At 45.3% G+C, this 26,087-nt stretch overlaps 1 pseudogene; it reads right to left on the bottom strand.

Moving 5' to 3' along the window:
* Window positions 1-18,288: 18,288 nt before the first annotated feature.
* The window catches only part of LOC106987554 (60S ribosomal protein L7a-like), a 40,874-nt pseudogene continuing 33,075 nt past the window's right edge, over window positions 18,289-26,087 (bottom strand).

Raw genomic sequence — 26,087 nt, 5'->3', positions numbered from 1 at the left:
TTGAAGTATAGTTAAAATACAGTGTTACACTGATTTCAGGTATACGGCACTCAGTGATATGACAGTTCTATGCTCACCATGGCAAGTGTAGTCACCATCTGTCGCCACACAACATTGTTACAATATTATTGATTATATTCCCTATGCTGTGCTTTTCATCCATGTGGCTTATTTATTTTAGAACTGGAGGTTTGTACCTCTTAATCCCCTTCACCTATTTCACCTGTCCCTCCAACCTGTTCCCCTTTGGCAACCACCAGTCTGTTTTATGATTTTGTTTCTGTTTTTTGCTTGTTTGTTTAGATCCCGCATGTAAGTGGAATCATATGGTATTTGTCTTTCTCTGTCTGGCTTATTTCACTTAGCATAATACCCTCTAGGTCTGTCCATGTTGTCGCAAATGACAAGATCTTATTCTTTCTTATGGCTGTGTAATATTCCAGTGTGTGTGTGTGTGTGTGTGTGTGTGTGTGTGTGTGTGAGTGAGTGTGTGAGAGATATCTTTATCCACTCATCTATGGATGGATACTTGGGATGCTTCTACAACTTGGCTATTGTTAATAATGCTGCAATAAACATAGGGGTGCATAATATCTTTTCGAATTAGTGTTTTCGTTTTCTTTAGGGAAATACTCAATGGCGAAATTACTGGATCCCATGGTACTTTTCATTTTTTTGAGGAACCTCTCTACTGTTTTCCACAGTGACTGTGCCAATTTACATTCCCACCAACAAAGAGTGCATGAGGGTTCCCTTTCCTGCACAGAAACAGATACATCGATCAATTGAACAGAATAGAGACCCCAGAAATAGACTCATGCATATATGGTCAATTAATCTAATGCAAGGGAGGCAAGAATATGCAATGGAAAAAATACAGTTTCTTCAACAAATGGTGTTGGGAAAACTGGACAACCACATGCAAAAGAATGAAACGGAACCACTATCTTATGCCATACACAAAAATAAACTCAAAATGGATTAAATACCTAAATATGAGACCTGAAACCATAAAACTTTTGGAAAAAAACATAGGTAGCAATTTCTTGGATATTGGCCTTAGCAGTATTTTTTCTAGGTATGTGTCCAAGGGAAACAAGAGCAAAAATAAGCTTTTGGAGCTACACCCAAGTAAGGGGGTTTGCACAGCAAAGAAAACCATTGACAAAATGCAAAGACAATGTACTGAATGGGAGAAGTTAGGGATTTACTTTTCTTTCACAAAGCATGAAATCTGGAGGTGGGTCACCTAGGGCTGGTATGGTAGCTCCCAGCATCTTCTGTGTCCCAGGCTCCTTTTAATCTTTCTGCTCCTTCATCCTTTGGCCACAGCTTCTGGGCTCAGCCTCATGGTTGCAGGATGACCACTGTGGCTCCAGCTATCAAGTCAATCTCCCAACTATTAAGAGGGTTAAGATTAAGAGGAGCAGGCAAGAAAGAGGGTGCATGCCGCCTGAGTCAGTCAGCCTTCCTTGAAACGAATCCAGGCTGACATCCTTTGATTTTAATTGGAACATTTAACCTATGTATATTTAATGAAATTACTAACATATTTGGGTTTAAATCCATCATGTCACTGTTTGTCTTTTATTTTTTTCACTTGTTTTATATTCCCTTTTTCCTTTCTTACTTTATAAGTACTTGTTATTCTTCCATTCCATTTAGCTTATTAGTTATATAATCTTTTATTATTGTTTTCAGTGGTCACCCTAGAGATTACAAAATGTCCTCCTGACTTATTAAAGTTTAATGTAAATTACTACTTTTACCACTTCCAGGACAATGCAAAGATTTTAGAACACGTTAGCTCCATGACTCCCCTCCCATCTTTGTGCTCTTGTTGTCCTGAATTTTAATTCCATGTATATTTTAAACCTCACAAGACATTATTATTATTTTCTTATATGTCATCGATATTCATTTAGTTTTGCCCATAGCTTTACCCTTTTCATTGCTCTCCATTACTTTCCTCATCTCCATGCATCCACGTGGGATCATTTTCCTCTTGCTCTAGAAGTGTTCCCTGAATGAGGGTTTGCTGGTAACAAGAGCTTCCCATTTTTATTGGTTAGAAATGTCTTTACGCCATCTTTCCTCTGTGTCTGGAGAAGCAGAGCACTGTTGGCTGTCCAGGGAAGGCCCATGTAAAGCCAGGCTGTCCTTTTGGATAACACGGACCGGGTGGAAAGTTCACACCCCATTTCGTGGGTGTGAAAGCGATCAAGTAAAGCCAGAATTTGACAGAAGTCAGAGGCAGTCATTCATTCAATCCTGACTTGGGCCAGAGGATCAGATCTGGACCTGATCAGATTTTGGAAGGAGAACTGCTCTTGGCATCCCCTCTGACAAATCAGCGTTGTCCATCAGGCAGCTTGGTGCCAAGGCTTCAGTGTCCAGCCTCCCTCTGAGCAGGCGCTGGGGGAAGGAGAGCCGCTGAGTCTACCCAAACCTCCACTTTCCGGCAAACAGAAGAACTTTATCAGGACTACTTTCTTCATAGGCAGCTCAAAACATGTTTTGTAAACTGCTCTCCCCATACATTCCTCAGATAAGCCTGAGTCCTGTGCAGATGCAAGAGAGTGGTCTTCAGTGCCCCTGGCTCCCACCAACTCTCGGCAGCAAGAGTGGCTCTGGCTGGATTTCTTAGACCTTGAGAGGGTCAGGCCCAAGGTGAATTGATGGCCCCAGGGAGCCCAGAGTGAATTGGGCAATTCAAGTCTTCTTCAGAGGGTATCCCTCTGGGTTGGGGTCTCAGCTGCCCAGCCCCCACATCCTATACTCCACACCAAGCAGGAAAGCCACACAGAGGGGAGGACAGGGCAGAGAGGCATGACACGGTCTCCTTCCTCCCCTCAAAATCACAAAGTCCCACCTGCCAAGCTGAGTAACTGCCTCTATCAAGGACATAGGAAACAAACAAAACAGAAACACAGCTTACTTCTGTCTGGACTCTGAGTTCTCTCTCTCTGGAGCAGGAAGAAAGTTGGAATGCATTTCGGGTGGGCTGCCTATGTTTAGATATTTTTCTACAGGCTAAAAAGAGAAGCTGAAAGTTTCTCCTTCTCTAAATTTTATTTTGCCGAGCAAAACAAAAACTCATTCTAGACTGTTCCTCTGTCTGGAACACTTTTCCCCTGGATGCCCGGGGCTCATGCTCTCACCACAGGTCTCTGCTCAAATGCCACCTTCTCAGACCTCTCCAAACACCCATGTAAAAGGCTACAACCACTGACACCCCACCTCACCAGCCACCTGAAAACCATTCCTCTTCACTGCTTTAGCTTTTTCTGTCACCATACTTTATTTATCATCTGCCTCCCCTCACTAGACTGTCACCTACATGAGGGCAAAGATGTTTTGTCCTTTCCTATGCTCCAGGGCCAACAAGAGTGCTTGGCACATAGTTGGTGTATGAATTATTTATTGCCTCATAACAAATTAGTCCAAAATGCAGAAGCTTGCAACAACAGCATTTATTATCTTGCAGTGACCGTGGGTCAGGAACATGGATGCAGGTGGCTGGATCCCCCACTCAGCCTCCATCACAAGACCGCGATGCTATCCTCTGAAGACTCAGTGGCAAGGACCGGCTTCAAGCCCACAGCATTGTTGACAGCCTTCAGTGTCTTGCAATCTGCTGACTGACCTCAGTTCCTCACCAGGCTGTTGGCCAAGGTCTGCCCTCCATTTCCTGGCACTCCAGCTCCTCGTAGAGCATCTCACCACGCGGCAGCTGACCTCATCATAGTAAATAAACAAGAACGACAAAGAGACTGTGACCAAGATGGAAGTTACCGTCTTTTGTAAACTAATGTTGAATTTGATGTCCCATCACTTTGACTGTATTCTAGTCATTAGAAGCAAGTTATTAGGTCCAGTGCCTACTGAAGGGAAGGGGATTACACAAGAATATTAGCACCAGGAAATGGGAACACGGGAGCCATTTTAGAAACTGCCAACCACATTTGACTTTCAATTAGTGTTTGTTGAATGGATGGATGGGTGAATTTGGATACATGCAGAGAGGGAGAATAGAGACAGGTAGGGGCATACTGCTGTTAAGAAATTGTTTCCTCAGTATGCTGGAAAGCCAAGGGACATGGGCATCAAAAGGCTTGCCTCTTTCCACTTGTCACATGCTTTATTTTCAAGATTGGTTAACTTCTACTCTGATTCCAGCCTCCTCATTCACCCACAAATGCACATGTGCATGAGACATACAGACAGGAAGACAATTCAGTCTTCAGAGAGGTGAAGACGTTGGCAAGCTTACACATTGGGCTCAGAGGTTTGTAAGTTGCTTTCAGAGGAAAGGCTGGGGAATTTGTTAATTCGGGGAAAAGCACATTTTTTCCCACTTGCACAACTCAAATAAGGCTGAACACTCCCATACTGGAATTTTCCAAACCATTTCCATTTCTCAGATGGAGAGGAGGAAATTTGGACAAAGCAAAGGCTTGTTTTTGAGGGAGAAATGAGTTATATCTGTGGCATACCTTTTGTGTGCTCAGCATGATCTTGCATCTCAGGCCTAGAGAAGAAGTAAAGACACAAGAGGAACACCCAAGGTGGCTGCAGGGACCAAGTTAGCCTTAGGGAGATGACAGTGAGACAAAGGGACAGCATTGCCTCAATGTGGTGTGCTGCTGGAGATCAAGAAGAGGGGATTCATAGGGCTGACACAGGAAGGGAGAGGTTCTGGAAATAGGTTGGTTAGAGCTTCACCTTTGAGTATGAAAAGTGTTTGAATAGGAGGGCATTCTAGGCAAGGAGCAGCATAGGAAAAAGGCTCAGAAGTGGGAATTGGTGCGGTATGACCATGGGCAGATAAATAGGGCTGAATAAATGGAAGGTGTATGTACATGGTGACAACTAAGAAAATGATGAGAGTCTGAGGGGCAGGAGCTTCCTGAGTTTAGGAGGTGGGGTTAGTGAGAGTAGTCTTGGAAGGGAAATGAGGAAAGTACTAAAGTTCGGGGGGTAGTTGGCTCATCACTGGACCCAGGGCTGAACAGCCCCCAGGAACAATCTGTGGTGGGGCTGTCATCACGCCTTCCTCATGTCAGAGCTGCTGAGGAACACAAGTGGGTCTTGGTGACAGCTGCCAGGGGATCAACAAAGTTCACCTGGATTCTTTGTGGTCTGCTCTCAGGGAAAAAATCCACCACAGAGAGACAAGGTAGGGTCCCACTAGAACTTCTTGTGACTCCCCCCCTTCCTCGTCTAGTTCCACCCACGTCCCCTTCCATTCTCCTTGTCCCCATTCTCTGCTTAATTTCTGTGCACTGCCTTTATAGCTGTCTGGCACTTTGTGTATTTACTTATTTGTCTTGCATATGGCCTGTTTTTCCCACCGCAGTATAAGCTCCATGAGGCCCGGGATTTCCTGGTGAGTGCTGGGCGCATGGGAAAACACTCAGTGTCTATTGAATGGAAGAGGCCTTGTTACAAAGTGATAAACCGTGCTTATAAAGAGCTCCATCTGGTTAGGAAGCCGGGATAATAGATTTGCTTCTTTGCCCACAGTCAGAGCCCCTGTGTCCGTATATGTGTGCACCTTTACCTGCAGAGAAGAGCTCGTCCTTGCTGGGAACAGCCTCCACCTCAGTCTGGACACCAGGGAAAGCCGCAGGTGACACAGCCTCCCTCAGGGTCACACTGATGCCCCTGCTTTGACTCACCGGAACACCTCAACTCCCCCCGCCTCCGAATTCAGGGCTCCTGCACCAGCCTGCCTCTATCCCCTCTGGATGCCTATAGGAGTTCCATCTTCTCCGTCCCCTTTCTGCCAGCCTTGATGGGTGCCGGACTGCCTCTGTGTGAGACCCTGGCTGGGAAGGGCAGGCAGGACTGGGCTTTTCTCTCCTCCATATCCACTCCCAGCCCCAACAGGCACCAGGAAAAAGGGTTGTTGGTGGTATTTCAGAGGCTCCATGACCCCATAAAATATGCTTCATTTTTCTCAGAAAATGAGCCATTTTTTTCCCTCTTATGTTTTCATATGGTGCCCAGAAGTCCCTGGATTTCCTGGAATTTATATGAAGAATTCCAGCTATTCCAGCTGTAGTTTTCACACACAGAGCTCCTGCCAACAGACTTTGGCCATCTGGGGGCAGCCTGTGGCGGTGGAGTGAGCTCTGCTCTTGAGCTCTAGCCACCTGGCAAGGGCTTCTCTGCTGACCCCCTACCATGCTTGTGGATATCAAAAAAAATAATTTTATTGAGTTATCATTGGCATATAATAAACTACACTGAACAATGTGTTAAGTTTTGACTTAATATACGCACCCATAAAACTGTCACCAGGATCAAGGTAATGAAGATGCCCATCACCTCCAGAGTTTCCTGTGCCCCTTTATAGCCCCTCTCTTCACCCCTCCCCCTCCCCCTCCCCAGATAACCACTGATTGGCTTTCTGTTCCTATAGATGAGTTTGCCTTTTCTAAACTTTTATAGAAATGGAATCATCCAGTAGGTATTCCTTTTATCTGGCTTCTTTCACTCAACATAGTTCCTCTGAGATTCATCCATGCTGTTGTGCGTGTCAATAGTTCATTTGCTTTTATTCTAGGTAGTATTCCATTGTATGGATGTACCATAATTTGTTCATCTGTTCATCTTTTGATGGGCAGTTGATTTTTTTCCCCCAGCTTTTGGCTATTATATTTTTTGTTTTTTAAAGTTTATTTATTTTTGAGAGAGAGAGGGAGAGAGAGAGAGAGAGAGAGAGAGAGAGAGAGAGAGAGAGAGAATCCCAAGCAGATTCCATGTTCAGTGCAGAGCCCAATGTGGGGCTCAATCCCACAACTCTGGGATTATGACCTGAATTGAAACCAAGACTCAGAAGTTCAACCAACTGAGTCACCCAGACTCCTCACTTTTGACTATTATAAACAAAGCTGCTAGGTACAATGATTAACACAAAGTCATGAAGATTTACTCCTGTGTTTTCTGAGAATTGTGTAGTTTTGGCTCTTATGTTAAGGATTATGATCCATTTTGAGTTAATTTTTATTAATGGTGCAAGGAGTGACTCCAGGATCTCTCTCCACACCCCCTTTCTTCTTCCTTCGTAGTCTTTATTTTGCATGTACATATCCAGTTACTCCAGCACAATTTGTTATAAATTATATACTTTCTCCACTGCATTACTTTTGTGTCTTTGTCAAAGACCAGTTGTTCTTTTTAACAAAATGTTTATTTTTCAGAGAGAGAGAGAGAGAGTGAAGGAGGGAGGGGCAGAGAGAGGGGGAGACAGAGGCTCCAAAGTGGGCTCTGCGCTGACAGCAGAGAGCCTGATTCAGGGTTCAAACTCATGAACCATGAGATCAGGACTTGAGATGAAGTTGGATACTTAACTAACCGAGCCACCCAAGCGCTCCAAAAACCTGTTGTTCTTATGTGCATGGGTTTATTTCTGGATTCTCTATTCTATTCTATTCTATTCTATTGGTTTGTTTATCTCTGCGCCAATACTATACTTTACTATTTACTATATACTTTACTATGCTTTACTTTACTATTTACTACACTATACTACTAATTCTTATCTTATCTTATCTTATCTTATCTTATCTTATCTTATGACAAGATGGACTTTTTTTTTTTTAAGTTTTCATTTAAATTCCAGGATGGTTAAGAGTGTTATATTACTTTCAAGTGTACAATACAGTGATTCAACAATTCCACAGATCACTGGCTGCTCATCACAAGTGTTCTTAAAGTGTACTCCTTAACCCTCCTCACCCATTTCACCCGTCCCCCACCACCTCCCCTCTAGCAACCACCAGTTCTCTGTAGTCAAGAGACTGTTTTGTGTTTGCCCACCCCTCCCTTTCCCCCTTTGCTGGCTTGTTTTGCTTCTTAAATTCCACATTTAGGAGACATCATATGTATTTGTCTTTCTCTGACTAAGTTAATTCACTTAGCATAATCTTCTCTAGCTCCATCCATGTCATTGCAAATGGCAAGATTTCATTCTTATTTTATGGCTGAGTAATATTTCATTGTATTTATATATCACCTCTTCCTTATCCATTCATCAGTTGATGGACACTTGGGCTGTTTCCATAATTTGGCTATTGTGGATAATACTTCTATAAACATCAGGGTGCATATATCCCTTTGAATGAGTATTTTTGCATTCTTTGGGTAAATATCTATTAATGTGATTGCTGGATTGTAGGGTAGTTCTGTTTTTAACTTTTTGAGGAATCTCCATACTGTTTTCCACAGTAACTGCACCAGTTTGCATTCCCACCAACAGTGTGAGAGGGTTCCCCATTCTCCACATCCTTGCCAACACCTGTTGTTTCTTGTGTTGTTGATTTTAGCCATTCTGACAGGTATGGGGTAGTATCGCATCATGGTTTTGATTTGTGTATTTCCCTGATGATGAGTGACGTGGATCATTTTTACATGTGTCTATTGGGCATCTGTATGTCTTCTTTGGAGAAATGTCTGTTCATGTCTTCTGCCCATTTTTAAGTTGGATTATTTGTTTTTCTGGTGTTGAGTTGTATCAGTTCTTTATTTATTTTGAATACTAACCCTTTATCGGATATGTCATCTGCAAATATCTTCTCCCATACAATAGGTTGCTTTTTAGTTTTGTTGAGTGTTTCCTTCACTGTGCAGAACTTTTTATTTAATACTAAGTTGTTTTTATTACTATAGCTTTATAACAATATAACAACTTCTGAAATCAGATCTTAGTCCTCCACTTTTAACCTCTTCTTCAGAGTTGTTTAGGATGTTCTAGGTCATTTGTATTTCCATATGAATTTTAGGATCAGTTTGTCAATTTACATTTTAAAAATGCCTGCCAAGCTTTTGATTGGGATTGCTTTGAATCTATAGTTTTTACATACTTTACTTCTTCCCTGAGCCTTAATTTCCTCTTCTTTAAGGTGGAAATGATTCCTGCATTGCCAGTCAATTGGGAGGTCTATATGGGCCAGTACTGTAAAACTTCTGAAATAGGGCCTGAACCAGGATAGAAACTAAAAGACGTTAGTTCTTTTATACCTTGTCCTATGACGGAACTTTGCATGTTTTATCCCAAACCTTCCCTGTAGATTTCCCTCTGTCATTTTTGGAAATTTCACCATCAAACCTGGTCTGCAGTGAATGTGATGCCCCGCCCCCACCTCTTTTTGGCCTTCTGTCTTTTAAGTGGCCTCAAAGGCAGCGTCTTCAGGATCTGTTTAGTTTCAATCACCACAACAAAGTCTGAGCTCAAGTTCTGGTCATTATACTGCTGGACTTCCACAGTCAACCTCCCAACTGGATTCTTCCTCTAAAGGTTTAATTTTCTCCAAAGTTATCTGAGCTCCAGTCTCTTGGTTAAAAATGTGTTCAGTTGCAGGTTACAGTGAATTTGGCTAATGATGGCTTAAACAAAGAGGGGTTTATTTCACTCACATAACACAAAGACTAGAGGTAGGCAGTTGCTTGTGTTGGTTCAGATGGTTAACAACGGGACTAGAATACCAAAGGACTTCCCTTTTTCGGATCTGCCATGCTTAACCTTATGGCTTTCACTCTTAGGCTTATTTTCTCATGGTCACAAGATAGCTGCCAGGGCTCCACACAGTATATCACTTTAAGGCAGGAAGAAGGATGTTGGAGAAATAAAGCTTTCTCAGAATACTTCCTCCCCCAGTAGGCTCCTGCTTATTTCACATTATCCAGAATAGGCTCGCATGGCCACCCCTAGCTGCAAGGGAGTCTAGGAATGCAAGGAATAGAATTTTTGCGACCTGTCACCAGGCTTGGACACTTTATCACCCCACACAAAGCCGGGATTCTAGGAGCAAAGAACAGGCAGAGAATGGGCATTAAGCAGGCAATGGACAGTGTTTTTTACACTTAGTTCTCTTACCTAAGACTGGAGATAATAATGAGGTTGTTGTGGGGTTAAATGAGGTGGTACACATAAGGGGCTTAGCACTGTGCCTGGCCCATGTTTAGTGCTGAATAAATGATATATATTATTTTTATTACAGTTAGTATCTTCCTTGACAAGGTTCAAAGAATTCCTTCATTGCTCAAAAAGCCCATTCGGGCTCCTGTGAAATTAAGTCCTTACTCTGGCATGAAATCTTGCCACCTTTCTGCCCTCCTTTCCTGACCACAGAGCAGTGCTGGGGCAGATATTTAAGAGCATTTGGTGTGTTCTCGGCAGTGGTGCTGTGGTAGAGAGCAAGGCACACATAGCTCCTGCCCTTGTGGGCGACAGGTAGTAAACAAACAAATAAACAAGCAGGACCGATTGTAGTTAGTGATGAGCAGTGTGCAGGAAATAAACAGGGTGGAGAGTTGGAAGGTTGAGAGGATGCTCTTAGATAAGGCAGCCTGGGAAGGCTTTTCTGAGGACCCATTTGAACTGAAACTTGAAGAGTTGAGCAGGAGCCTCCAAGGGAAATGTATTCCAGGCCAAGAAAATGAGCAAATATCTAGAGGTATGGAAGGGTTGGTGTACTTGAGGAGGCTGGAAGGGGGTTAGACCACCCAGAGCTCAAGGGGAGTGTTGGAGAAGAAGGTACAAGAGGCTGCAGGCAAAAGCCAGCCTTGGCAGGCTCTGTAGCCATGGTAAGGAGTTAAAAAATTTTTTTTTAAAGTTTATTTGTTTTTGAGAGACACACAGTGAGAGTGGGGGAGGGGCAGAGAGAGAGGTAGACACAGAATCCTAAGCAAGCTCCAGGCTCCCAGCTGTCAGCACAGAGCCCAATGTAGGGCTCGAACTCACGAACCGTGAGATCATGACCTGAGCTGAAGTTGGACACTTAACTGACTGAGCCACCCAGGTGCCCCAATGGTAAGGAGTTTAGATTTTTGTTTTAAGTGCAATGAGGAGCCATTGAAAAATTTTTAGCCTGGGAGAGATGTGATCTGATTAAAGTTTCAGATGATCACTCTGGCTGTTCATTCATTCATTCAGCCACTATTTATTGAGTGTCAGACAATGTGCTAGGCACCAGAAATAGAAGTAGTGAACAAAATAGAGAAAACCCCTGCCCTGTAGGTAACCTACATCCTTTTCCAAGGATTTCCTGGGACACAGTAATTTTAGTGCTAGAATAGGGAGAGACCTGGGCAAATTGAGATAGTCATCCTACGTGGAGCAGACATTATTTCCCACTAGAAATAGAAAATAAGCAAGACAAACAAGTAAATGGTATGATTGGTTCAGTAGTGATAAGGAAGAGGATCTGAACATTTGAGTAAAGGATGATGTTTTAGATCAGGTGACTAGGGGAGGTTTCCCTGGGAAGGTGAAGGAAGGGCACTAGCAATATTAAAGTTTTGGGGGAAGAGTTTTCCAGGTAGAGGGAACAGTAGATGCAAAGGCTCTGAGGCCACTGTCTGCCTGATGGTGTTTGCAGAGCAGTAAGAAGAGCAGTGTGGCTGGAACAGAAAGTATGAGGACCAGAGTATTAGAGAGGTAGAGGAGGGAGGGCTTATGGTAGGGTTATGTAGGGCTTTGTAGAGCATTATCAGGACTTTGCTGTTCTCTGCGATGGGAACCATCAGGGGTAAGGAGGAGAAGACTGAGAGCTTATGAGTATCACTCTGGTTGCTGTGATAATAAGAGACTGAAGGGGCAAAGCAGAGCAGGGGGCTCTGTTCCTGTGATGAAACTATGACAGTCATCCAAGTGAGAGCTGCTAGGGCTTTGGACCAGGGAGAGGTATATTGTGGAGGCAGCATCATGTTGATAGGTTGAATCTGGTGGTGGGGGTAAGGGAGAAAGTGGGTGAAAGGTGATCTTTTGCGTCTTATTTGAACCGTGTGGGTGGGTGGAACCAAGAGTTTCACGTGGAGAAGTGCATGGTATCTGCAAGTGGAGATATTGGGGGTGGGGAAAATGCTGTTTAGCCCTTAGGGGACAGCTGTGGACTGGAATGTAAGTTAGGGAATCCGTAGCAAATGCATGGTATTAAGGCTATGAGGATGGGTGTTATCTAGGAAGGAAATATAGAGAGAAGGAATTGAAAGATTGCTCCCAATTTTACACTCCATGGTAATACGTACCTTTGCCACTGTTTCATGCTGGGTAGAGTGAACCTTACTCCCTTGACTTTGGATTGACCATGTGACTTAGCTTGGCCAATAAGATGTTAGCAGGTATTATGCTTGTGTAGTTTGGTTTGGTGCCTCATGCTTCTGTCATTGCTGGAAGAATATACCATAGGGAGCTGGACCCCTCAATCTAGCCCCTGAATAAGACACATGGCACAGAATTGCTTCAGCTACCCACAAATTCACAACCTCAAGCAGAGCTGCAGCTGGCCCACAAATGCTAAACAAGAATAAAATGCTTATTGTCATATATAGTTTGTGGTTACTTGTTATGTGGCATGAACTGACTGACACACCTCCCTTCAGCCTCTTGTTCCCATTTTTTCTTAACTCCAGCTCTCCTGCACATTTTAACAGTCTAGAGTCTCCCAGCAGCCAAAGCTTTCCTCTTCTTATTCAAGACCTTCAAATCCTATCCCCTCAGATCTTGCTGGACCAGCTGAGGGGTGTTAGAACACAGCTTTGTTTCTAATAGTGATAACTCGGCAAGCACACAGTGCTTCAGCAGGCCTAGAACACATTTCACACACTCTTGTTGGTCCTAGCAACCTCCCGTGGTGAGTGTTCTTACCCTTGTCTTACCAAGGAGGCAGTGGAAGGTCAGAGAGGAGAGTCTTGTACCAGATCCCACAGCTGGAGGAAAGTCAGAAGCCCAGAGTGGAAAGCCTAGTGTTCTTGGGGCCAAGCAGAAACAGAAAAGCAAACATGGGCATTCTGGGTACAGGGTGGAAGGGAAATTTGTCTCTCACCAAATAACCATTTGTTCCTTTTGAATTCTATACCGTGTATTACCTACACACACACACACACACACACACACACACACACACACACTTGCACACATACATACACAGCCCAGGAATCATGAGTAATATTAACATACTTAAAGAATCCATCTATGAGTTGAAGGACTGGGAAAGGGATTTATAGAGGTACACTTTTTCTGTTTCTAGTTCTGTCCAAGGGAGGAAGCCTGCGGAGCAATATCCCAGCAAGGCTTCTCCATTCCTAGTTCCAATTTCTCCCCCCCAGGACTTTGGATGGATGGAGACTCATGAGCTGGAAGCACTGAAAGTTCTAGAGGAGGAGAGCCTGCTCTGCATGGGATCCTGCCCTGCATTGTGTGGTGAGCATGCTTCCTGGGGGTCAGAAACCTCTGGGGTACCAGTGCCCCCTTTTCCTGGCAGCAAGGTCGAGAGACAGACAGCTACTGACATGTCAGCCGGGAGAAACCCCAAATCGAACCCCCTTGAGCTCTGACACCCCACCCCTCTTTGAATGCACACGCCTTCTAGTAATAGTAGTCCCATTCAAGTGTGGGTGCTTTTTGTTTTAAAAACAGAGAGATAAAGTCCACATCTGTCCACAGCCCCTCCAGTCTCTCCGCCTTTGATTTCCCATCTATAAAAAGAGGTGTTGTGTGGCGGGGTGGGGGTGGTGGGGTTGGGTGAGGAGAGGGTGAGCATCTCAGGCTGAGGCTGGGGAGGTACCTAGGAGGGAGGGAGGATTAGAATCTTGGGGGGACAAAAGCTGCCCTCTGAAAAGGCAAACTCACAATGACCACAATGAGCATAGCTTTGTTTTGTTTTGTTTGTTTTCCTTTTGGTCCGTACATATCAAAGCATTTGAAACTTCCAGTGACATGAAAGGAAGATAGATGTGAGATATTAAACAAATGCGGGTGAAGAAAAGACTGCCAGGACAGCAGGCTGGCAGGTGGGACTTGAAAAGGCTGCATTTGCAGTTGCAGAAAAGAGAAACTCTTCTTTCAATCCAGTATCCCAAGAGGCCTGGACAATTGGGGTAAACTCGGAGGATCAGACGTGCAGACAAAACCAGCATCTGCATTTGAAACGGGCTCCCGGGGGCTCTTCAGGGAAGCTAGCGGCGGGATCTGCCCGCTGACGGGTTGGTCCTGTCCAGATAACATCCGAGAAAGCCTACCGCTCTGATTGCCGACCCTGGGTGTCCGGGTCCAGGAACGGCCCCGAAAGAAACTCTGCGCCAAAAGCTGGAGGGCGGCAGAACGGGCGGATGCCCCCGGAGCTTGGCTCTTTTGCTGAAGGTCACCTCCAAACGGGACTGGGAATAAACTCTCCTTGTTTGCCTCTCGCCCGGCCTAAGCCTCGGGTCCTCTTGGGTGTCGTCCAGGACGCCCGGCACGGCTGCTTACAATGGCGCTCAGACGACAGATGGCGGGCGGGGAGGGGAGGGGCGCGGGCAGGTGCGCGGGGGAGACGCGCCGCCGCAGCGCGAGACGCCGTCTGTCGGCTGAATGGATTGCCGCCCGTCGGCTGCAGCGGCGGCCGCCGGGCCCCGCGAACAATAACCGAATTCTCCGACCCCACCCCCACCCCCGCGCCGGGCTGGGCCACGCGCCAGCCGGGCGAGCGGACCATTGTGCTGCGCAGGCCGGGCTCGTCTATCCCCGTGCGCCGGAGCCTCGGGGCTGGGCCAGTGTGCGCCCGCGCACACGCACACGCAGGCTCACACGCTCCCGCGGGGCTCGGGGCCAGTGAGTCCCTGAAAAGGTCACAGGTGTGGCGAGCCCCGTGCCGAGGACGCAGTGGCTTTCTTTGCTGGCACACAAGCCGACTAGAGAAAGCAGGGGCGTTTGCTTCGGACTGACAGTATCAGAAGCCAAGGGGCCACAGTGTCAGCCAGGGCAGCCACATCGAGAGCCCTGGATCGGAGTTGCAAGGGCTGCAACCTGGCCGTGGCACTGCCACGTGTTGGTGCCAAGTGGGTGCGCCCGCTGAGTACTTTTTCAAGAGCGCTCATTTTGCCTCGCTAGCCGGTAGGTCTTCGCAACTAGTGTTGTAGGCTAGGTCCCTTCCCCGTGCTTTATACTCCTTAAAATGAATCTGAACCCGGCAAGGCAGGAGACAGGACAGCAGCCCTTTCTGCCCATCCCCTTAGGCCTGAAGCTTTCCTGAAGTCCGGCGGTACTTCTGTGAGTTTAGTGGAGTGTTCAGTCCTGAGGGCAGTGGAACAATTGGGCGCATCCATTGCAAATGGAGGCAGTACCCCTTTGTTATTGAGGAGCTAATGGCAGCCGGGTGACCTGAGGCTGTGGATGTTTGCATGTTTAAGGTATGCGTGCGTGTGTGTGTGTGTGTGTGTGTGTGTGTGTGTGGCTTTGAGGGGGGGTATGTGTGCCCTCAGGGCTTCTAAGAAGTGCTTCAGTGACCTTCCCTCCCCCACTTCCCTACACTGTGTGGACAAGTGACAATGAACACTACACAACAAAGGAAACGTGAGGCTCTTGTTTTGAAAAAAATTATTCCCTGTAGTAAATGGAGGGGGTGCCCTGTGAGAGGAAGTCCCTTATAATGGCCACAATTCCTGTCCTGCCTTTCTCTAGTAGCGACAGGGTTCTGTGTCCTTGCTGCTATCACTCAACTGGATTATATGTAAAACATTATAATCCCTGCCTCCTTGCTTTCTTTAATTATTTGCTTCCATTTTGGGATCCGTGTATAATCCGCCTATAATATGATACATATGTATCATGCATACATGGTATACACATAAAAATATATATGTATATGTTTGTGTGTGTATATATATATATATACACACACATGTGTATGTGTGTGTATACGGATATAGGGCTTGCGGGACCATGGAGAAGTCATTTTATTAGTTCAGTCTTGATTTGATCTCTCCTTTTTTTTTTTTTCCTTTAAAGCAATGCATACACCCTGTTAGAAGAACAGTCAGTAATTCTGCTTTACAGAGTAATAACACACCAGAAGGGAAATTCAACATTTTTCTGGTGCAGTATTTCTCAGGTTTTGTCATTCACATACCACCCTTGTGACTTTTGTCATATCATGTACCACCTATAACAGTATTTACTTAATATGTTTCTGTAAGTCCTCTTGCTTTTTCACTTAAATTTATTTTTAAAGGATGTTTTAGAGGTGACTCTGAGGACACGGTAACATGACTGTGGCTCCCTTTTCATCTGCTTCAAAATGAATCTCTCTCTCTTTCCTTCACTAAACAGTTGTAGGGACTGGTGAAAAGAATGAGGAATGGTTGTTCTCCCCCATCAGTTCATGAAATACTTGAAACAAGGTTGGAGAAGAGGTGAAGCCTGTGGAATTTGGGCCTGATCTGTGGCCCCTCAAGGGAAGGCTGACACTGGGCCAGATGAAGACACCTGTGCCTCATCCCAGCAGCTAAGAAGTTGTTGAACCAGCGGGGTAAGTTCCCTCGTTCCTGGGGTTGGTGACTGCATGAAACCCAGACCGAGGAGGTATTTTCCAGATGCTTCTGCAGGAGATGGGCAGCATGACCACATCTAAGCTGCCTTGATTAGGATAGGGTCCTTTTCCCCTTTTTTCCACCAACAGAATGCCCATCCCTTAGGGTGCTCCAGCACTTGGACCTGAGCCTCAGTGAACTGGCAGAGAGAGGAAGGACAAACAGAGCATACATCCAGTGACCTAGAACTGCTGAAAGAGGCAGATGGCAACATGAGTTTTAAAAAAATAAGCACTACAGATATTTAAATATAGTAAAAAGAGACTGTGGAGCTAAAAATATGATTTCCCAATTAAATGGTTCAGTTGATGAGTTGAAGGAGAAAATGATCACTACTGAGATTCAGATATGCAGCCTGGTAAATCAAGGTCAGCAAATAGCTTAAAGTTCAGAACAAAAAATATAGAGATGGAAATTAGAGGGAAAAATGCTTTGGCAGGGCAGATCTAATGACCTAACATATAAATAACAGGACTTCCAGAAGAAGAAAATGGAATAGATGAAAGAAATAATAAATGTGATTGAAAAATATTGCCCTGAGCTGAAGGAAGACTTCAATCTGTAAGATTGAAAAGATTTCCTGGGGGCTCTCTGCAAGCTCAGTCGGTTGAGCGGCCTAATTTGGCTCAGGTCGTGATCTCATAGCTCGAAGGCTCATGAGTTCAAGCCCCCACTTGGGCTCTGTGCTGACAGCTCAGAGCCTGGAGCCTGCTTCAGATTCTGTGTGTGTGTGTGTGTCTCTCTCTCTGCCCTCCCCTGCTCACACTCTGTCTCTGTCTCTCTCTCAAAAAATAATAAAATAAACAACAACAGCAACAAAAAAGATTTCCTGAATTTCAGACTGAACTGACAAGAAAGTACCTAGGTCTATTTCTGAACCCTAAGGATAAAAGAGGAAAATGTTATAAGGTCCAGGCAATTGCCTCAACTGACCTATAAAGAGAAAAGAACCAGATTGGCATTACACTTTTCATCTAGTACTAAAGCTAGAAGCTAATGAAATAGACTTTATAGGACTGTGCCTATTCAAGTTATCTACCTGTTAAGGAAAAAGAAATATATCGAGGCTAATCATAAATGAACCAGGAGAGAATGGAATGCAAAAGTAGAATAGAACATTCAAATTAACAAGGGGGAAAATGGAAACCAGCAAAAATAAGAAAAAGTAAAAGAGAGAGGAAAATACTTACAGTCTGTTCTCTTTATTCTAGGATTCCGTATCTGCAAATTTACCTACTTGCTAAACTTGCTTTGTAACCCCAAAATCAGTATTGCGAAATGCAATATGTACAGGGAATACAAGATATATGGCTACTTTGGAAAACAGTTTGGCAGTTTCTTACGAACTAAACTCTTACCATATGATCCTAATTGAACTCCTAAGTATTTAACCAAATGAGTTGAAAATTTATGTTCACATAAAAGCTGCACATGGATGTTTATGACAGTCTTATTTATAATTACCAAAACTTGGAAGCAGCCACAATGTCCTTCAGTAAATGAATGGATAAAATTAACTGAGGTACATGAAGACAGTGAATATTATTCAGTGCTAAGAAGAAATGAATCATCGAGCCATGAAAAGATATGGAGGGGCCTTAAAGCATATTACTAAGTGAAAGAAGTGATCTGAAAAGGCTATGTACTGTATGATTCCAACTATATGGCATTCTGGGAAAGGCAAAGTATGGAAGCAGTAAAAGATCAGTAGTTTCAATGTTAAAAAAAATTAAAAGAAAAAAAGATCAGTAGTTTCTAGGGGTTGAGAGGAGAGGGAGGAATGAATAGGTGGAGCTCAGAGGATTTTTAGGTCAGTGAAACTACTCTGTATGATACCATAATGGTGGATACATCTCATTATACATTTGTCCAAACCCATACAATGTATAACACCAAGAGTGAACACTAATGTCAAGCATGGACTTTGGGTGACAATGATGTGTCAATGTAGGTTTATGACTTGTAGCAAATATAGCACTCTGGTGTGGGATGTTGATAGTGGGGGAGGGAGTGGCCACGTGTGTAGGGACACAAAGGGTATGTAAAAACTTTTTGTATATTTTCCTTTGGTCTTTCTAATATCTGGAAAACTTAATCCTGACAGGTGTACTTAAAGTACCTCCCTACCTCAAGCCCTGCTTCCCCCAACTGTGTTAAAATGGGAAGCCGTTTTTCAAAAAGCAAGAAAATAAAAACAAAAAAGGAAGCCATATTTTCACCATAATAGAAAAATAAGATATACTTAAAATAAGTAGAAGGTAGCTGAAAAAGTGAATATAATAAAGTCAAAACGAAGTTATTAAATTCTAGCTGCTATTGCCAGCAGATGGCTCAGAGCTAAGGCCTGCTCAATATGGTATAAAGGAAGATCACAGTCATTAGAGAAGTGTTAAAGGCCCGCCGGCACCAAATGGAGACCTTCTCTTCTACAGGATTAAGGAACTGAAAAGGGACTGCAAAGGACAGTGCTCCTTCAGTGCCTGCTTTGATATCATTTGAGGCTCTGCTCCTGTGTCACCTAAAATCCCTGGTGTCTGAGCTCCAGTCCTTGGGAAATGCTGATTTAGTCTAAACCTATAGCCAGCCCCTGGAAAGATGGGCACCTCACACAAGGTCAAACAGCTGGGTGGTAGTGTGTCCTACCACACCAGGCTGGCTCCTCCTGAAGAAACAGAATTCTCTCTAGATGTTTTAAAGAAGCAGCAAAATCAGGAGATGACATTCAGTTCTATTCTTTGCTGGTCGTGGAAAATAACTCCTTGCTCTTTTCCTTTCAGTCACTTAGACAAATAATCTCATTTATATGAAAATTAAAGTAGATGTTCAAGGGGTGGCATGGAATATATAAAGCACGGAATATATCTAGGAGGACAAAAATATTCATCAAGAAACCATTTAAAATGCTTTGTCTTGTTTCTCAGGGCGGGGAAGGAATTTAAGAATAGAACTCACGGAAGCAAGAGTTCCAAATGGAAGAGAGCAGTGGTGGGTAATTATAATGTGATGGGTAATTATGGTTTTCCAGGAAGTGCCTGAATTACAGGGCCGGTGTCATTTCCATGTTGCTTCCTTCTGAGAAAAATAATGCAAGCCAAAAAAAATTAACGTCTGGCCCGTAGGCATTTGAAACCTGTACACACCTTGTCCAAGGCAAGGCAGCTTTGTTTCAGGGGCTCACGACTGTCCCCATCCTTCTTCCAGCTCGGGTCACCTGGCGTGAGGGGTAGCTGTCAGTGACTTCTCCACCTCCCCTGACCGCTCTCTATAGTGAAGGTGGCACTGTTCACCAGGCTCCTCCCTGGCTTCTCTGTGGCTCCAAGAGAGAAGAAATGGCAAGAAAGTCAACACCGATGAGGTCATGGAGAATGGGCAGCCGTGAAATAGCAGATTCTGTTTCCCTTCTCCTCTGTACAAAGGCAACCTTTCATTCCCTTGGAAAAATCCACTGTGGGCCCTCGTGAAGAAGTGGTCTTCCCCAGGACTCCTGTTTACTTAGCTCTCGCCTAGGAGGCCAGGACTGGCTGACACAAATGCCACCCTTTTTAAGGCATACTGACCTCAAATTGGCAGCGTGGAGAAATGAGAGTTTGTGTGTGGGGCCCACAGGGAAGGTCCATGGAATTTTCCTGCACCATTTTGACTGCAACAGGAGCAGCTGTTTCATGCAGTTGTTTTGATGCGGGGACATTTTGACTCAGCCTAAAACCCAACCGTTAAACTTTAGGCTTAAAAAAAAAAAAAAAAGGCCAAATCCACGCATTCCTATCGTATTCCTGAGCCTCACCTCCTTGGGTGGGTTAAGAATCAGAAATGGAATAGGGGTGATAGGATTCTTTTTGCAAATTGATGATTTTAAAACGTGTTTTACACTTTGACAAAACCGGTCAGAACATCAAGAAGGTGGCATCAGAGTGGTAACGTTCAAACATCCAGCTGCTCATCTAGCCCCACTCTTGCCCCCCAGTATGGCACCCTTTTTCTCATATTGTCTTCCGTGTTGATTCTTGTCACAGCCCCAACACACAGTAGATACAGGCACCCCTTCTTCTGAGCCTCTGACAGTAACAGCTGTTCAGTGCATGCTTACTTGACTAATAGAATAAAATGTGCTTATATTCAGCTGGGACTTTCCCACATCTCTGAAAAGCAAAGATGATAAATGAAGAAAGATCTCTAGACCAGTGGTTTGGTTTCTTCAAACTCTTTGACCACAATCTGTAAGAACAAAAAAACTTTATATTGCAACCCACTGTAGTATAATCGCGCACACACACACACACACACACATACACACCTGATACAAAAGTTTTATGAAATAAAACTCCCATTCACTTTGTTGTTTTCTATTCTAGGCTATTTTGTTCTCTATTTCATTTTTTAAAATGCTTGAAAATTTTGCATTCGGTTGATTTGATGAACACCTAATGAATGGTGACCCACAATATGAAAAAAACACTCCTGACACTTGCTGGACTGTTTCTGACACTCCTCACAGGACACCATCCTCCTATGTCACCACTTCTTCCTAACTGGCCTCCCTGAAGGTACATGAGAAGGCATTGCACCACGCGGGGAGAGCTGCCTGCAGGGATGTGGAGAGAGCCTAAGAGAGGGCAGAAGGCCACTTTTGGCCACCCAGAGCCCTTCTGGCCAGCGCTCCGCTCTCCTGTCTGCAGCCCCTTCCTTCTTGTTATAATTCCTATGTGCTCTTGCCTCAGCACTCACCCTTGCCCCCTCTGTGGTCCCGCCTCTCAGTCCCTGATTTTCTTTGAAACACATGAGTGAGGTGTGATTGACATGTAAAAGGCTGTAGATATTTAATACGTACAACTCAGTGAGTCTGGGGATCAAGTTTATGCCTGTGAAACATTCACCACCGAGGCCATAGCCATGTCCATCACCTTCCAAAGTTTCCTCTTGCCCCTTTATTTTTTATTATTATTGTTGTTGTTGTTGTTGTTACTATTATATGTGTGGTAAGAACACTTAACATAAAATCTGTCCACCTACAAAATTTTAAGCAATACAGTATTGTTAGCTATAGACACTATACAATAGAGATCCCCAACTTACTTATCTTGCATACCTGAAACTTTGTACTCTTTGACCATCACCTCCCCATTACCTCTGCCCCCCAACCCCTGGCAAGCACCATTTTATTCTCTGCTTCTATGAGTTTGACTATTTTAGATTCTACCTAGAAGTGAGTTTATGCAGTATTTGTCTTTCTGTGTTTGGCTTATTTCAGTTGGAATAATGACCTCAAGTTCCATTGTATTAATCAGAGTTCTTCAGAGAAACAGAACCAATGTGATACATATATACATTTATTATGGGGTTCCTGGGTGGCTCAATCTGTTAAGGGTCTGATTTCAACTCAGGTCATGATCTCATGGTTCGTGAGCCTTGCATTGGGCCCTCTGCAGTCAGCATAGAGCTCACTCCGGATCCTCTGTCCCCTTTTCCTCTGCTCCTCCCTCTCTCGTGCTCTCTCTCTCTCTCAAAAATAAATAAACATTAAAAAGAAAAAACAAAAACAAACCTTGCCATTAAAAAAAGAGGACATTTATTATAGGAACTGACTCATGCTGTTATGGAGGCTGAGATGTCCCACAGTCTGCCATCTGCAAGGCAGAGAACCAGGGAAGCCAGTGGCTGAGAACCAGGAGAGCACTGGTGTAAGCCTGGAGACCCAGGAGCTCCAATATGTGAGGGCAGGAAAAGATGGATGTCTCAGCTCAAGAAGAGAGAGCATATTGGCCCTTCCTTCACCTTTTTGTTTCAACTGGGTCCTCAATGGATTGAATGATGCCTGCCCACATCGGTGAGGGTGGACCTCTTTACCCAGTTGACTGAATGAATCAAATGCTAATCTCTTCTGGAAACACCCTCACAGGCACATCCAGAGATAACGTGTTACCAGCCATCTGGGCATCCCTTAGCCCGGTCAAGTCGACACATAAAAGTAATCGTCACATCCATACATATTGTTGCAAATGACAGGATTTCCTTGTTTTTCTTTATTTTAAGGCTAAATAATATTCCATTGTATATGCCACAATTTCTTTGTGTATATGCCACATTTTCTTGATCCATTCATCTGTCAGTGGATATGAGGGTTGTTTCCATACCTCTACTATGGTGAGTCTCAGCCCCTGACTTAGCGTACCCAAGCACACCATGCCCCACTTGACAAAGGTCCTGATGAACTGATCTTTGGACCAGAAGATTCCTGCCACCGCATGCGGACAATGGGGGAAGATAGAATTTGGTGCCCAAGTCCTCCAGATAAGGTCTAAGCGTCACAAAGGAGACGCTGTGTTAGCACCTCAGAACTAGAAGGGGTTTGAGCCATTACCTACATGAAGCCTTCCTTTTACAGACACGGTTGGGGCTCAGAGCCTCCCCCAGATCTTCACGCTCTATCAGAACATGCCCACCTAGCATGGCAGAGCTTCTCCCAGGCCCACGTGGGCTGGCCTGGCCACTAGCATTGAGTCCTGCCTGGGACACTCATACCACTGGTACTGGTCTGATCTTGGGCAAGGCTCTTGCCTCTGTGACCTCAGCATACTGATCTATAAACATGGGGATAAAAGCCCCGTCAAAAACAGTTGTTACCGTGATCATTTTATTCATTGATTCATTGAACAAACATTTGTTAAATTAGGAACTACTATATGCCAAGCTCTGTTCTAGATCCTAGGAATACAGCAATGAATAAGACAAACAATCTGTCATCATGGAATTTATATTCTACTGGGGGAGACAGTTAATAAGCAAATCAATAGGTGCATATATAAGCTAATATTCAGAAGTGAAAAGGGCTATAAAAAATGAGAGAGAGAGAAGAGATTTATGGAGGGAAAGCAATGTGGGAAGGCCTACAGGTCAAAGGTAAGCGGTGCTGCATTGCACCCAGTCCGGGCCACCTGCCCTGGCTGGGACACAGGGCCCTGTGCTGCTGGGTTCCCTCAGGCAGCTTTTTGGGAAGAGCCAGCTGTGGGTTTCTGAAAGACTTTCCCAGTCAGAAAGGCCTGGGGTATGAGAATAGCATCTTGGGGGTGTGAGGGTCTGAACACCCTCTCTGGCCTGTGGCCTGTGGTTGCCTCCCAGCCCCACTAAGCTGCTCCAGTGGACTTCTTTGTAGGCTGGTGGTTAAGTGGGCAGACACGTCTGGGTGCACAGCCCCTGCTGGTCCAGCCGCAGCCGTGAGCAAGTGCGTGTTGCACTGCCTGCCTCCTCAGACAGAGTGCCACATCCTGGCCTTTCTCACACCCTCTCCCAGTTTTTCCAAAATTCCCTGGGGCAAATGAGACTCACTGTGAAGCTCAGACTATACTATGGAGGGGCTGGTATGTCTCGTCTGGTGGGGTCCCCTGGCAGGGCCACTGGCAAGGACATCTCCTGGCTTCTAGCCCTGGAAGAGGGGCAGAAGTGTCAGAGCAGGTAGAGCTCGTCTGCTTCCCTTCCTTCTTCTTCTGCCTCCCCTCTAGTCTACAGTTGCCTCCTTCCCGAAAGAGGTGACAAATGAGCCATCCTTGGTGAAGGAGAGAAAGGACAGCACACCAAGCTCCCTGTGACTGAGACAGTGGTGGTGACGGCCAGTCAGGGAGGGGCAGTGACCTCAGCCTGAGCGTGTGCGGTGTCAGAGCCTGGGAGCACAGCTGGCGTGGCCAGCAAGAGACGGCGGGTAGTCTGGCTGGAGTGTAGGCTGAGTCATCTCAGCGCGGCAGAGTCCGGGGTAGTTACGCCTGTGAGTGATGAGCACCTTGAGGAAAGACAACGTCACTGAAGTGTCTGGAAGGTGAATCAGGGAGCCACAGAATAGAGGGCTCTGCATTCCTGGGGATGGCTTCCTCTTATTGCCTTGTTCTGATAGGTTTTCTTCCCTGAGTGACCTCAAAGGAATTTTGAGCTTTGCAGTTGATGTTTCTATAGCAAAATGAGCTGGGGTGTCTCAGAGCCTCACAGGGTGAAATCTGTGGGGTTTCAGAGGTTGATAGCCATTCTTGTCTTCCTTCTTTCCCTTTGGGTTCCTCCTTTTTTCCTTCCTTTCTTGCTTCCTTCCTCCCTGCCTTCCTGCCTTTCTTCTTTCCTTCCTCCCTCTCTCCCTCCCTCCTTCCCTTCCTTCCTCCCTAACTTCCTGCCTGCCTTTCTTCTTTCATTCCTTTCTTCCTTCCTCTCCTCCCTCTTTCCTTCCTCCCTTCCTCCCTCCCTCCCTCTCTCCCTCCCTCCCTCCGTCACTCCTTCCCTCCCTGCCTTCCTACCCTCCTTCCAGCATGTCCATATTCATCTTACCAATATTTATTAAACAACAACTGTGTGCCAAGCAGTATAGCCTGGGGACACAGAGGTGAATGAAATACAGATGGTCCCTGCTCTCGCACATCCTGTAGTCTAGGGTGATAGAAATCATCACAAATAATTACCTGCAATTTGAACCTAGTCCAGGGGCTCTGAATGCACCTAACAGAGGTCTTGGCAGGACCTGGAGGGCCAGGGAGGGCTTCCTTGAGGACAGTACTGTTAGGATGAGACAGGGAGGATGGAAAGTTCACCAGGGAAGAGCATTCCAAGCAGAGGTGTTGGAGAAAGTGGAGAGCTTGATGACTTTGAGAACAGGGTAGTTATTGTGGCCTGAGTGGGGGAGGGGAGAAGAAATGAAGGGCCAAAGCAGGATTCAGGGCCAGCAGGGCCAGGGAGGCTGTGCTGAGGAGCCAGGGCTCTATCCTCAGAGCCCTTCTTCGGCAGGGGTGGGTGGAGGATGATCCACGTGAGCCCTGTAGGGACATGTGAGATTCTGCTCATGGAGTGTTCTGACCCTGCACCATCAGTCACACCACATACAGTCAGGGAGAGGCTCTGGACCACGTGTCCTGTTCTAGGAAGCTGGCTTTTAGGCATCATCCTGCCCAGATCTGCCGTGGGTGACTGTGGGCAGGGGCTTCTGTTCCCCTCACTGTCTCTAAGGACGAACAGTAGCAGTGGCTACAGGGAAGGCTTTTGCTTTTTTAAATGGACAGTCCAGGCCCAGAGGGAGGCTGCTGACTGTCTCTCTTCCAGCCAGAAAACCCTGGGGTCATAGTTACATAGCAGCCTGTTCATTGTGCCACAGTGCCTTACTCTAGGAACTGGGAAAGTCTCAAGGAAGAATCAAGTAGTTCACAGATACTTTGATATAGTAGAAGGAATATAGGCTTTGGAGCCAGAAAGATTTGGACTTGCACTCTGGATCTGCCACTAGCTGTGTGGCCTTGGACAGACCACTTAGCCCTCTGAGCCTCATGTGCTCATCTGTAGCTAGGGGACAATTGCAATAAGCTACCCTTATCCTGTCCTATCAAGGATTACTGATAGTGTTTGTAAGATGTTCAGCACAGTGGAGGGCAAAAGTAGCCCTTCAGTATTTGGTAGATGTAGGAAAAGTTTAAACCATCTTAGAGAGGTGGTTTTTCACTTGTGCTCTGGAAAAAGAGAAGCCTCATCTGCCATGAATGCCCTCTAATAGTCCTTTGTGAGTCAAACTGTCACTGCTAGGACATCCTGCCTTTTGTCTCTCTGCATGGCAGCTGGAGCCCACCTCCCTCGGTCTGCCCAATGTCGAGCCTGGCAGTATCAGGGCACCACCCCTGGAGAGAAGCACCCAGGCCCCTGGCTACCTACAGGACCTCTCCTCATCTAGTTCCTACTGAAGAGCTCACAGATCACAGAGAATACTCTGGTCCTGC

This window comes from Acinonyx jubatus, chromosome C2 (assembly GCF_027475565.1).
Source record: "Acinonyx jubatus isolate Ajub_Pintada_27869175 chromosome C2, VMU_Ajub_asm_v1.0, whole genome shotgun sequence".
NCBI lineage: Eukaryota > Metazoa > Chordata > Mammalia > Carnivora > Felidae > Acinonyx > Acinonyx jubatus.
Note: the sequence above shows the minus strand (reverse complement) of the source record. Positions and strands in the feature narration are given on the sequence as shown.